This window comes from Vicugna pacos, chromosome 35, assembly GCF_048564905.1.
Source record: "Vicugna pacos chromosome 35, VicPac4, whole genome shotgun sequence".
Taxonomy (NCBI): Eukaryota; Metazoa; Chordata; class Mammalia; order Artiodactyla; family Camelidae; genus Vicugna; species Vicugna pacos.
In genome coordinates, this window is record NC_133021.1 from 24,337,874 (window position 1) to 24,350,492 (window position 12,619).

At 44.9% G+C, this 12,619-nt stretch overlaps 1 protein-coding gene and 1 pseudogene across 2 annotated transcripts in view; one reads left to right on the forward strand and one right to left on the reverse strand.

Annotated features, from left to right (window-relative positions):
* Nucleotides 1-12,619, reverse strand: part of KIAA1217 (KIAA1217 ortholog) — a 669,685-nt gene that overhangs the window by 632,955 nt on the left and 24,111 nt on the right. The gene's annotated exons all lie outside the window — the stretch shown is intronic.
* On the forward strand, nt 595-2,362 carry LOC102533428 (prolyl hydroxylase EGLN2 pseudogene; annotated as a pseudogene). The gene has a single exon (XR_012067145.1). The product of XR_012067145.1 is annotated as a prolyl hydroxylase EGLN2 pseudogene (transcript).

Genomic DNA, 12,619 nt, shown 5'->3' on the forward strand with positions numbered 1-12,619 from the left:
CAGCAGAGAGGACAACCAGTAGGGCCAGTCACTACCAGTGTACAGGAGACATCGGGGAGGGGTTCACTCCGAGGGGACCAGGGAGGAAGGAAGAGTGAGCAGTAATTAGGAGAGAATTTACAGATGAGGGCACTTGGGAGCTGGGTCTTGCAGGGAAAAATGTTTGTCAGTGAGACAAGGAGGGTTAGAATAATTAGGTTGGAAAGGCGGAGTTGAAAGTGAAAGTATGAGTTTAAGATCTAAGATTTCTGAGGGGGGGGCGGAGGGTCGCGGGTGGGGGGGGCGGGGTATGGTGCGCTGTGCGGTGCGGGGCGGCTGGCACAAACCGCGGCGCCGGGGCCGCGGCAGTAGGAGAAGCCTCGCCGCCTGGACAGGTCCCTTGTCAAGTCCCTAGGAACAGCAGAGACCCTGGGGACCAGCAAGCACCCCTAGGGCACAGGAAAAGCCTCTGCCACCTGCCCGGCCTCACCCTGCCCCTCCACAGGCCCAGCCGCCCCAGCCGCCCCAGCCCCCGGCTGCATCAAGGGGAGAAGGAGGGTGGCACCGTAGGCTGGGCCATGCCCTCCATGCCCGGGAGATGAAGACAGTGCTACCATGGACAGCCCATGCCAGCCGCAGCCCCTGAGTCAGGCTCTCCCTCAGTTGCCAGCTTCAGTGTCAGAGCCCTTGGAGCCTTGCCGGGCCAGGATGGGGGTGGAGAGTTATCCGTCCTGTCTTGTGCTGTCCTACCACCGTCCAGGAGCACCTAGTGAGGCGGGGAGTGGGACCCCCAGAGCCACAGCTACTTCCACCACAGCCAGCCCCCTGCCAGAGGGCTTTGGTGGTCAGGATGGCAGGGAGCTGTGGCCACTGCAGAGTGAGGGTGCTGCGGCGCTAGTCACCAAGGGGTGCCAGCGACTAGCAGCCCAGGGCTCCCGGCCTGAGGCTCCCAAATGGAAATGGGCAGAGGATGGTGGGGATGCCCCTGCACCCAGCAAGCGGCCCTGGGCTAGGCAGGAGAACCAGGAGTTGGAGGCGGTGGGGGGGGGGGCTGCAGCAGTGGCAGTGGTGAGGGCAGCGCTGGGCTGAGGGAGGAGGTGCTGTCCTCTGCGCATGAGCACCTGGCCCTGGGCTATATTGTGCCCTGCATGTGGTACTACAGCATCTGCGTCAAGGACAACTTCCTTGGGGTGGCACTGGGCAGCCGCGTGCTGGCAGAGGTGGAGGCCCTGAAGCGGGGAGGACTCCTGCCTGATGGGCAGCTAGTAAGCCAGCAGGCTATCCTGCCACGCAGCATCCGTGGGGACCAGGTTGCCTGGGTGGAAGGCCATGAGCTGGGCTGCCAAAGCATAGGTGCCCTCATGGCCCACGTGGATGCTGTAATCTGCCACTGTGCTGGGAGGCTGGGCAGCTGTGTCATCAATGGGGGCACCAAAGCCATGGTGGCATGTTACCCAGGCAACAGGCTGGGGTACGTGAAACATGTCGACAACCCCCGTGGCGGTGGGTGCTGCATCACCTGTATCTATTACCTGAACCAGAACTGGGACATCAAGGTGCATGGCGGCCTGCTGCCGATATTCCCTGAGGGCCGGCCCATGGTAGTCAACGTCGAACCACTCTTTGACCACCTGCTCATGTTCTGGTCTGATCGGCGGAACCCTCATCAGGTGAAGCCAGCCTATACCACCAGGTATGCCATCACTGTTTGGTATTTTGATGCCAAGAAGCGAGCAGCAGCCAAAGACAAGTATCAGCTAGCATCAGGACAGAAAGTTGTCCAAGTACCTGTATCACAGCCGACCACGCCTACCTAGTGGCCAGCCCCAGAGCTGCATGGACAGACAGCTTGCTGTGACTTCGAGAGAGCCTTGGCCTTCTGCTTCCTGGCCAGCAGCCCACCAGTCTCGGTGCCTGTTCCTTCCCTGCCACTGCCGCTGCTTCTGACTTTGCCTCTGTCCTGCCTGGTGTGGAAGGCTCTGTCCATCACTGAGGACAGAGGAGGAGGAGAGATTTCTGCTGCCCTGGGTTGGGGGCTGGGGTTATGACCTGGGCAGGGGCCAGTGTTGAGGGCTACCATCACTGGATTCTGGAGCCTGTGTTCTGCTCTGTCTGGTCGTGCCCCTCTCAGGTTTGGAGAGCTGGAAGGAGGCATTGCCACCTCCCATCAGGATGCAGGATTTGGGGTTGGGGTGAGTCACGGCCTCTTGCTGGCAAATGTTTGTGGGGGGAGTATCTCCGAGCCCCCCACTCCTCCAGCCTGGAGTGAAGTGACTCCCCAACACCTTTGGCCATGGCACCTTTTGAACTTGGCTGCCGCTGCTTGGGCAAAATCAAAGGTGCTGGGAGGAACATGGGTCTGAAAGTCTTGTCAGCCAAGAAATAAAAGAAAGAAAGAAAAGAAAAAAAATATGATTTTCTGTTCTAAAAACTAGATGTCACAAAACTCAAATGGGTTGTTACATCAAAAGATCTTAATTATTTTTCATTGACTAACTGTTCAGATTAGTGTGGATCCTGGATGAACAGTATTTTCCATCATTAAAAAGATGAATTTGCTTACTATGGAATAGACTCCCGTTCTCTTCTCCAACGTTCTTCCAGAAACTGGAAGTTTAGATGACACTTGCTTCAATCAGGAAATTGCTGTTACCAAATGTTTTCAGAGTGTATCACAGAGAGCTGGATCAACCCAGTCACACACAAGCCGCTAAGCCCCAAATCCAATTCCGAGCTTGCATCCCAAGTTTTCTAAAATTATTATAGTTTCTCCAACCAAGAAAAAGGTGGATGGCTACTGGACTTTTGATTATATTCACAAGCAAAATGGGCAGGTGAAGCAGGCATAGCAGAAATAGCATGTTACACTACAAAGCTCTCAAATTATTTCTATTAACAACTGTGAGCTTAGCCATCATGCTTCTCGAGGAACAAATGGTCTCCTAACCCTTGTACTGAGGATGTTAGCTTTTCTTTCTATAAGGCTTCTAGAGTGTCCTCAGGGGTGCTCTAACTCTAACCAGAGCCATCGGTGTTAACCAGTTTTCTTCTATTATTGTTTGAAATCTGCTTCATTGGCTTCACAGTTTATCAAATCTGGAATCCTCTTTCAGCTAAGTACAAAATAGTTCCTAGGTAAAAATTGGAGCATCCATGAAAAATAAGAGGCCTTAAACTGGAGAATCAACGTGCAAAGCATCTGTCGCTAATTTCAAAGGTCTGCAACCCAAAATCCAACAACTGCTGTTTGTGTGAGCCTGGCCTAGGCACTAAACTCCTTTGTGCCTCACCATCCTTCTATGTAAACTGGAGATTTTGATACTTTGTAGGGCTCTTCTATGGCTTAATTCCATAACATACACGACACATAGCTTAGCAGAAACCCGACCCATAGAAGGCACTCGGTAAATGCCTATTTGCTTTGGCTCAAGATAGACTTTTTTTAAGCCAACCATCTAAACAGAATCAAATTAAATCTGATGATAGGATTTAATAATAAAAATAGTCTTTCCTGTAAACTTGCATTCATTAGTAACAAGCCATAACTAATGCTTTTGATACAAGAGAAACAAAAATCACTTCAAATAAATGTAATCAAACGTGAAATACCTAACGGACATAGAGAAAGTGCAAGATTGCACGAATAGTGGGGAATTATATTTATAACATGCTTCTTAATTCTGAGTTAATGAAAATAAAAGTAAATGTCACATGTGGTTATTTTAATGGGAGCCTATATCAATGTGAAAATAGTCGAATTTTCAGAAACAATTCTTCTGCATTCAATTAACATTTGGATCAAAGTACAATTATTTCCCATGCAACTCAAAGCAATAAAATCAATCTACCTTTTGAGCAAAAATATTTTGTTCAGTGATGTCCACTCTAAGAAAGGCTTGCTTAAGCCCACAGCTAAAGAGTAAATAAAATGTAAATGTCTTAGGAACCCAGAGAAAGGGAGACAAAGTTAATACTATTTCAGTTCATTAAAAAAATCACTCCTGACACGTAACACAACACTTGCAGCTGCTAATTAATGATGTTCTGAGATTCTAGGAATTGATGAAAATGTTCACAGTGAAATTCAATGTTTCATTATGAAAACTATTTGGGGCTTAACATACACCACAGGACAATTGAACATGGATAGAAATTGGTGTCCAACTGTCTCTTCCACTGGCTCACAAACACCCACAAACTGCCTCAGTCTTCCCGCTAACCTGAGGGTGGATTTTGAGGGATGTGAAATACGGAGTCCACCGTCCAAAGCAAAACAACAACACACCAGACCCACTTTTTGCCTCTAAAAACAACTTTCCCAGAAAAATGTGTTTAAAAGCAGACATGATAAAAGATGTTTGCTGATGTGCCCTCATCCCAACATTTTTCAAAATCCGTACCTGAACCGTCTTGCCTCTAGGTTCCACCACCTGTAATCAGTTACAGATATTTTCAAGACATGTAATCTGACAAGGAGTCCCTGAAGATGTCTCAGAATATAGTAACAGAAGCCAGGAAGTTAAAACTTTTTCTTCACATTTTTCTTCCCCCAGGTTTGCTAAACCAAGGAAATGATTTTTATTTGCAAGACCATTAGCCACGCTAAGAAATTAATTTCATCAATCTCAGTAAAATGGGATGAAATTGAACTTTTTTTCATACTGAAAGTAAGTTCCATGGCACCAGGGGAGAAATGGAGAAATGGGACATTTGAGCTCCTGGAAGGACTTTTCGGCTCATAATGTGGGGAAGTGAAACCAGGAGCCCCACTTCCAGCAATGTATTTCAAAATGCTTCAGCACACATCGGTTTCAATCAGTAAAATCTGTGAATGAATAAACCTCCCAAACAGCACATCTGTTCCTAGGCACAGGATGCCTCACACAGATTATTGTAGGGCACGTTCTAATGCCCAGCCTGCTGTGAGAGGAAAGGCAAGGTGCATGCTTGCTGATGAAAGACTAAACTTCAACTCTTTTCAAGCCGAGAAAGTACCTGAATATATTCATGATGATAATAAGACAGGACCAACAACTTCATCTGGCCAAGGTGCTGCTCCTAGAACTCTTCTGCCTCTATGCCAGCTTTAGTTAATCACAGCCTCTCATTCAAACTCTTAAATTAGTCATTCATTAAATCAATAAGTACATTGTGAGACAGATGCTGTCCTGGGCCAGAGGTGGAAAGTGAACAGTGAACACGACTGGAATGCCTGTGGTCGAGAAGCGTTCTGAATAGCAATGCAGACGCAGGCAAACACCACGTACAGGGACAGGCTGGTGAAAAAAGGAGAGGCACTAAGGCCAAGATAGGGAGAGCACAGAGAAGATTCGTGCAGAGGTGGCCAAAAGAGGGGCACAAGGCAGGCTGTTTGCAGGCAACTGAAACAGACTTGAATGAAAGTTCTTGCATTCTCAGGACTGCCAAGTCCTAATGTAATTCAGGGTGGAGTAGAGAAAGGAGTGGCCAGAAACAAAGCAGAAGAGGTCATCTTGGGTTAGATTCTGAAGGGCTGAGTATGCCATGCCAAGAAGTTGAGGCTTTTCTTAAGGGCAACGCAGAGAAATGGAAGGGTTTTAAGCAGGGGAATGAAATGAGATTTTTATTTTAGAAAGATGACAGTTTGGATCTGAAATCAGATGGAGTTAGGAGGAGACAGCTGGAAAGCTGTTTAAAGAAAGGGTTGCAATCACTCAGACAATAAATGAGATGGCCAGAAGAAGGCTGTGCGGGTGGAGCTGGAGAGGATAGACCAGAATTAAGACATATGAAGAAGGTTACAAAATAAAATGAAAGGATACAGGGGACAAAGCCAATGTGGAGATATGGGTAGGAAACAACATGTCTAATTTATAACAGGCTGGATTGGAGGTCATTGCTAGTCCCTTAAAAACAATTAACCTGTGCATAGCAGTGAGTTATCTATCTAGACCTCAAAGCTGGTCTGAGGTGGATCTAAATTTGGAAGACATCTTTAATGCAAATGATTATCCAAGGGCTGGCAGAGATAGCACAAGTAAAAAGGGTAGAGTTAAGAGAAAAAAGAGCAGAAGACAAAACGCTAAAGAACCCCAATATTTTGGAACAGGCCTCAGTGGAAGGACATAAAGAGAGATGGCAAAGAAGATAAGTGAGGGACTGTGGGTGTACAAATGCTTGATTGGACTGTGCCAGGATTCCTATCTAGGAGCTGAGGAATTGGAGATACTTGTATAAAGGAAGTTTCCATGAACTCTGAAGGTCCACTTCTGGAAATTTATACCCATGGACATAAAAATGTCAGATGTGGCATCATTCTAAGTCAAGGGAGTGGATGATGGCAAGGATGTGGAGGTGAGGGTTACTGGTATTGATGAGGTCAAGGAACCAAGAAGCTAGCGTGCAGGGCACATTGTCTTCATGGACACTGAAGTTCCTCCAGGCTTGGAGTAGCAGAGAGGCTGGTGCAGGAAGCAAAGCATTCATGACGAGGGGGTTAGAAGTGAGGGCAGCTGCTGACAGTGACGGGGTAGTGGGTTTTAGTTGGGTAGCATGACCCTCAAAGGGGAGGCACTGCTGAGTGGAGGAGGAATGGTTATCTGTAAGATACTTAGGGGAACAAAAGGGTCTCAACCCCAACTCCTGACTCTGACAACACAGGCTGTGGCAAATGAGCAAATTCTGTGTGTGTGCAATCATTCACTCAAGGTGTGTTTCTCGAGTACCTACTAGTGTGAGGGCTGTACCTGATGCTGGGAGGATTCTGGGTGAACAAGTCACAAGTGCTTCCTGCTCTCACAGAACCCAAGGTCAGGAGGCTGCTGGAAATGGGAAAGCCTTGAGGAGGAGGAAGGTGTCAGAGAGAACCAGAGGTAAAGAAAACTTCCACTGAAGAGGACAGAGGAAGGGACTTTGCTCACTAGGGAACCAGAACTCTGTAAGGCACAGAGCACAGATTGTGGTGAAAGGGCGTGGCAGAGGCTGGGTCAGGAAGCACAGAGCAGGCTGGGCTGCACAGAAGGGGTAAATGACCTTGGAAGGACTTTCATTAAGAATGAACTAAGAATGTCAGGGTTGTGCAGCCTGGAGGAGGAGCTGGTTAATGGGCCTTGAGGTGCCCAGTGGAATTCGTCCCAAATGGGCAAATCTTGATTAACTGGGCTTCTCGGGGAATCCAAGTGCCAGACACAGCAGCATCTTCTGGGCCCTGGATCTCATTACAAAACAAGCCTTATCCGTAAATGCTCACTCATGATGCACTGAAGTCTATTCTCCATGTCTCTGTGGTAATCAGCAATATGAAAAATTTAACAATCAATTTCCAAAGATGCCTAATGTATGTCTGGGAAGGTGCAGAACCTCCAGCCAGACATAATGAATGACTCAGTGCAAAAATAGTATGTTGGCACAAGCATTCTGGGCCAAGATGGAAATAACTGGATGTTGGATGTGTTTCCAAATAACTGAAAATAAATATTTACTCTATTATTCATTTCATTTATACAGCACTTCTTGAGCATCTACTATGTGCCTGGTAATACTATTGGTACTGAGGATACAGCAACATGGAAAAAAATAATCGAAAGTCCCTGATGTTTTGTTGGCAAAGAGATGATAAAGTGATACCGAGTTCTAACAGAGAATCCTCCTTCTGCCTCAGTCTCTGGAGGCTGCACTAGTTAATTTTATGTGCCAAATTGGCTGGGCCATGGTGCCTAGGTATTTAGTCAAACATCATTCTGGATGTTTCTGTGAGGATTTTTTTTTTCCAATAATATCAATATTTAAATTTGAGTAAAGCAGATTACCTTCCATAACAAGGGTGGGCCTCGTCTAATCAGTTGAAGGTCTTAATAGAACAAAGACTAACCTTCCCCAGGCAAGAAGGAATTCCACCTGTGGATAGCCTTTAGACTTGAACTGCACTATGGGCTCTTCTTTGGGTATCTAGCCTGATAGTCTACCCTGAAGATTTTAGACTTGCCAGCCTCTATAATCACATGAGGCAATTCCATACATATATATAGAAAGAGAGACAGAGACAGAGACAGAGAGAGACAGAGAGTCATGATGGACTCTGAGCATGGCCCTCTCTGGGTTAACAGTATCAAGGAAAGCCTGCCCTTTGAAACCCCACCTTTGGCACCTTCCCCTGGCATCCCCTCAGTGTCACTCATTCTGGTGTGTTCTCCAAGAAAGCAACCAGTTTGGCTGGCTCTAGAGGTCACCAATGAAACTTCCCAATGTCAGAAATCAATCTTCAGATTGAAGCAACACCAGTTTGGATCTGCTAGGGTAACACCCATGTCAGAACCAACAAGAAAGTGCCACAGTAAGAAATGACAGTCATACTGCCCCCAGGGACATAAATCATCTAGTGGCTCATGCACTTGCTAACTGGAAACCTTGGACAATGCAAAGTCCTGCTTCTGTTCTTCATGTCCTGAATTCCAAGACAGTCATCTTCTCATTGGACTCAGCCTAGATCCAAGCACATTGGGCAATTCAACTTGGCCTTGACTTTGCTCATGTTTTCTCTCTGCATGGAATGCTTTCTTCTCTTTTTCTACCAGAAAACTATCCAACCTTCCAGCCTTGCCTCAGATGTTACTTTTTTTTTTTTCTGGTCTTTCCTGACCACAGCCAGAAAAAAAATTTTTATTTCTCCTTCAACTGTGTTCCCAGAGAGATTTGGTTTTCTTCTGAAGATTAAAAAGGACACATAAAAACATGGTCCTATTAGTCAAACATTCAAACACCAGCCCAATAAAAATTGTTCTAGAAAACTAGTCTAAATATGAGAAGGTGCAAATTTTACTGCTTCTATTCTATTCTGCTTTCAGTTCCAGTCTTTGCAAATGCAATTTGTAAACAGAGGTTCATGGTGCTGGATAGCTCAGAACAATAGGTTGCTTTTGAGAAATTAGTTAGCTCATAAATTAGCCATATCCCTCAAATAAAAGGACTCCAAAACAGAAAAGTGTAGGGTGCAGTCTTGGTGAGGTGGGCACTGGTCATTTCTTTCAGCACAGCAGGGTGTCAGCTCCATAATGATAACGGATTTATAGTATAACTAACCTAATTACCTCCATTCTTTACATCCTTCCTCCCTGAAAGTGAATGGAATTGTATGATCTTGAAAATAGTTCAAGCAACTAACCATTTACTCCAGTGGAATGTCTTAATAAAATGTCCCTTTTTGTTGGGAATTTTCAAAACGAACACTGGTCAACTCCATTTAAATGCCAGAGAACTTGTTCTCCCTCGGGCAGATTCTAGCACATATCATGTGCTCAACTTAGAGGTGATTTGCACAAGAGAGCATAAAACTGAGCTAATCGTGGAAAGAGATGTCCGATGGGATTACCAACAGATGGTAGTGAGAACTACAACCAACACTCATGGATTTTTACAAAGTTCATCCTTCTTCTTGAGCCTCCAGGGGACCATTTCAGTTGTGTACCCTTAGTTCCTCAGGTTTTCCATTCAGGTCATGTTCACACACACCATAAAGGTGATAAAAATAACCTCAGTCTTATTGAACTTCTGGCAATCTCTGTGTTCTTCTGTTGCAAGTTAGTGGTACCATTTTGGTTTTTATTCCAAGTACCCATCACGTCTGGTACTTCTGCAGAGGCAGGGCTGGGTTGGGGCAGCTTCTGCACATTCCGCTTTCCTTCAGTGGTTGGCGTATCAGAGGGACTGCCCTTTCTACACTTGGCCAAAGATGAGTCCCTATCTGGACCCTCTTCCATCTCTCCCAAACCCTGGCCTTGATATTCTAGGACGATGATGGCAAACCCAACAGTCATTTTTCACTCTCAATTGAGAGGTCAGTTCTGGCCTCTATCATCAATTCTCAACCCAGCAACCAGGGTAATCTTGCTTTAAAAAAAAAAAAAAGTAAGATCCTCATCATGCCTCTGCTCCAAAATCCTCTGCTACATTCCCATATTACAAAGCCAAGAAGTGCTGTGCATCTGGTATCCAAGCCACTCTGACATCACTTCCTCCTACTTGGTCCCTCCCATTGACCAGCTCAAGCCCCCTTCACATTCGCCATGGTTCCTCATACGCACCAGGCATGCTCCTGCTAACTGCTATTGGACTAGCAGTTTCTTCCACCTGGAATCCCCTTCCCCTTCTTAGTTTAAAAGCAGCCCATGCACCCCCACCCAACACTTTCTGTCTGCTTTCCCCACTTTATTCCTCTCTAGAGCACATCTCTCCATTTGATGTATAAATTCTTTGCTTATTTATTTACGTCCTGTGTCTCCCTAGTAGACTATAAACCCATGAGAGTGTTTTTTTTTTTTCCTGTTTTGTTCACGACTACATCCCCACTGCCTGAAATTGTGCCTGGCGCATTGCAGGTGCTCAGTAGATATGTGCTGAATTAAGTAATCAATTGTCTCTCCATAAATTTCTCCTGTCCAAGAAAAGTAAAGCAGAGTATAATAGCTTAATGGAAAATTCTCTTATTGCCTTCTAACCAGGCTCACATTCACACAGACTTTAAAAAACCAAAAAACATTTTTAAAGAATATCTACTTGCTGAGCGCAATATAATAAAAGAACATACTAAGCAGGGATTGGGGGCTGGCCCTCCAGGCAGTTGAAAATCGGCACATAACTTAGCATCAGCCGTCCCTACCCGAGGTTCCTGCACACCTGTGGTCCCAGATGCATGGATTGAACCATCCTTGGATTGGGAGAAAAAAAGTATTTTTTAAAAACCAGGAATGGAATTAAATACAGCCAGCCCTCCTATCTGCAGATCGAATTTCAATGATCTGGTTGGTTGAATATGTGGTTGTGAAACCGAGCATATGGTAGACCAATGGTACTACCCATTTCATACAAGGGATTTGAGCAACTGCAGAATTTGATACCAACATAGGTATGCGCTGAGGGGGGCAGGTCCTGGTAACCCCCCAGGGACACTTTTCTCTATATGCCAGGATTTTCACATGTGAATTATATTTCTCTTATAATTTAAGAAAGTTAGTAAGAAAATGACAAACTAATGCAATGCTCAAAAATTAAGCTTACCTTTTACAAACAAATTAGTTTTACTTTCCCGCAAAGTTCTAGGAAAACAACCCAGGTGGGTACTATAGAAAAGTAAGCATCATGAAAAAATAAAGTGAATTTAATACCCCATAATAATTACAAAGGAGAGAAAGCTAAATTAAGTTGGAGCCATGGATAAAATTAACAGAGAAATATTTCCTTGAATGCAACTAAAAGGACAACATGAAGAAAAAAATCTGCAAAATCCTTTTTCTCCCCACACAGATGGGTTTGTTTTTTTTTTTTTTGAGTGAGCAAAGGAGAGAACACCAAAGCCTAAAGCACATTTTTCAAATGAGAAATTACATCAGCTTGAACTTGACTTTTGAGGTACAGACATTTTAAAACAACAGGATACAAAGGTGGGGAGATGGTGTGCATTTCTATTAGCAGACAGCTGCTTATAATTTTGGTTTAGAGTTGGAACACTATTCTTGGAAAAACCAATTGTGTTCAATTCATAACAGATGTAACCAAGTGTTTATTACAGTAAAATGTTAGTTTCCATAAGTCAAAAGTTCAATGAATAAACAAGTCCTGTATGTAAGCAGAATGACATTTATTGTTCCAAACCAAGAATTCACTCTAATCAGCAGTAGACATTAATAATTCCATTAACCACAGTGTTCTGATTTTACTCTACTTGGAAGAAAGAGAGGCAACCAGCTCATTTGCTGTGTTATGTTTAATTATGTCTTCTTCTCAAAGATTCCATACACGATTGCAATCGTCAAGTTAAACGTAGGAAAATACCTAAACATGTCACGTGAATCAACATTTCACCCACATAATGATCTTTAATCTCAAGAAGGGGAAAAAAAGCATCATTCAAGACCTAGTTCACAGTTTCTGTAATTTACCTTTAACATCAAATTGTGCCAGTCTTCCTGCCAAAATGGCTTTCTGTGTGCCTTTCATAGGAGTCCCTAACTCTGTGGTTCTCCACTTAAACTGTTCTCACAGACCACTCTCAGGCAAGTTTTTGCAAACACTCTGATCGGTCACCCTAGTGTATGAAAATCTTCAGTTTTCGGTCTCACTCCATGGAACAGGCTGAACCAGGGTGCTGATGGCAAGGTAGCAAGAGTCCAAATTCAGTTTCAAAGAGAAGAAAGATGCCATGAAAAGAGCAGCAGTACACTTGAAGGCAGAAGAGGGGAGGGAACCTGTGGGGTCAGTAGCACTTTGGAAGAAGGACTGGTGCAAAACATTGGGCATAGGGAGGCTCCCATGGTGAAGAACTGAGCCAGACCCAATGGCTTCAAGCCCTGGAAGAATGAACGTGGAGAGCTTCACGTGCACACGGTGACGGTCAGATAGGCAAGTCCTCCTGGGCGTGGGACAGACTGAAGGCACAAGTTATCAGATAAACATGGGCGTGTATTCCTGGTGCATCAATTAACCCAATGACAAGTAATCAAATCATAATTCCTATTAAAATAATTACACATATTATGGCAGGGGATGTGAAATTTACAGGGGTTTTTACGCTGCAGCACAAAAGCTCAGATAAATGTCAATGGGCTTTTTGGAACCATTCAGGGCTATCCACCCAAGTTGTGGGATTATGCCTTCATTCTCTTCCACC